This window comes from Tasmannia lanceolata, unplaced genomic scaffold (assembly GCF_043159265.1).
Source record: "Tasmannia lanceolata isolate RefF3 unplaced genomic scaffold, GAP_Taslan_0.1 ptg000019l, whole genome shotgun sequence".
Lineage (NCBI taxonomy): Eukaryota > Viridiplantae > Streptophyta > Magnoliopsida > Canellales > Winteraceae > Tasmannia > Tasmannia lanceolata.
In genome coordinates, this window is record NW_027518696.1 from 31,828,461 (window position 1) to 31,830,000 (window position 1,540).

The following is a 1,540-nucleotide window of genomic DNA, read 5'->3' on the forward strand; positions in this document are numbered from 1 at the left end:
GCACACGCGTACCTACCGGGGCATACCGACCCCTATTGGGGCACACGTGTGCATATCGGGGCATACCGGGCCTATCGGGGCACACGCGTACATACCGGGGCATACCGAGCCCTACTGGGGCACACGTGCGCATATCGGGGCGTACCAAGCCTATCGGGGCATACGCATGTATCCCAAGGCATACCGAGTCTATCCGGGCATACGCGTTCATACCGGGGCGTAACGGGCCTATCGGGGCATACTTGGGCATATCCGGGCAAAAAATGCCCAAAACTTGCGCAACCTTGGCAACCGTGGTCCATTCCTCTCTATATGCCTAGCCTTGGCAACCGTGGTCCATTCCTCACTATATGCCATGGCCTTGTGCCCATGGTCTTCCCAAGACAGCGTCCAAGGCGCCCGGAAGGCCAAGGGAGCCCAACCCAGCGATGCCCTGCTATGGCAAGCCAAGGCCAAGCATTCCGGTGCCTATCCGGGCAAAAATGCGATTCCTCTCTATATGCCTAGCCTTGGCAACCGTGGTCCATTCCTCACCATATGCCATGGCCTTGTGCCCATGGTCTTCCCAAGACAGCGTCCAAGGCGCCCGGAAGGCCAAGGGAGCCCAACCCAGCAATGCCCTGCTTTGGCAAGCCAAGGCCAAGCATTCCGGTGCCTAACCTTGGCAACCGTGGTCCTTTCCTCACCATATGCCATGGCCTTGTGCCCATGGTCTTCGCAAGACATCGTCAGAGGCGCCCGGAAGGCCAAGGGAGCCCAACCCAGCAATGCCCTGCTTTGGCAAGCCAAGGCCAAGCATTCCGGTGCCTAACCTTGGCAACCGTGGTCCTTTCCTCACCATATGCCATGGCCTTGTGCCCATGGTCTTCGCAAGACATCGTCCAAGGCGCCCAAAAGGCCAAGGGAGCCCAACCCAGCAATGCCCTGCTAGGGCAAGCCAAGGCCAAGCATTCCGGTGCCTAACCTTGGCAACCGTGGTCCTTTCCTCACCATATGCCATGGCCTTGTGCCCATGGTCTTCGCAAGACATCGTCCAAGGCGCCCAAAAGGCCAAGGGAGCCCAACCCAGCAATGCCCTGCTAGGACAAGCCAAGGCCAAGCATTCCGGTGCCTATCCGGGCAAAAACGCCCAAAGCATGCCCATTCCTTAGCCTATCCAGGCAAAAACGCCCAAAATCTGCACATTCTAGTGCCTATCCGGGCAAAAACGCCCACCAGCATGCCACCCTCCTATAGGGTTTGCGCAACCAACCAGCCTAACCACCAGTGGCAACCAAAGGTGCTGTTAGCGACGACTTCTGAAGACGCGACGAGACGATGCGGGATCTGCGCCCAGACGCGACGAGACGATGCGGGATCTGAGCCCAAGAATGCCTAGACCCGTCCACTTGATGCTGGATCTGCCCCCCAAGCATGCCTAGTGTGCAAGGACTGTGTGCAAGGCTAGTGTCCAAGGCTAGTGCCCAAGGCTTGTGTGCAGGGCTAGTGCCCAAGGCTTGTACGCATGGCTTGTGTGCAAGGCTAGTGTCCAAGGCTTGTG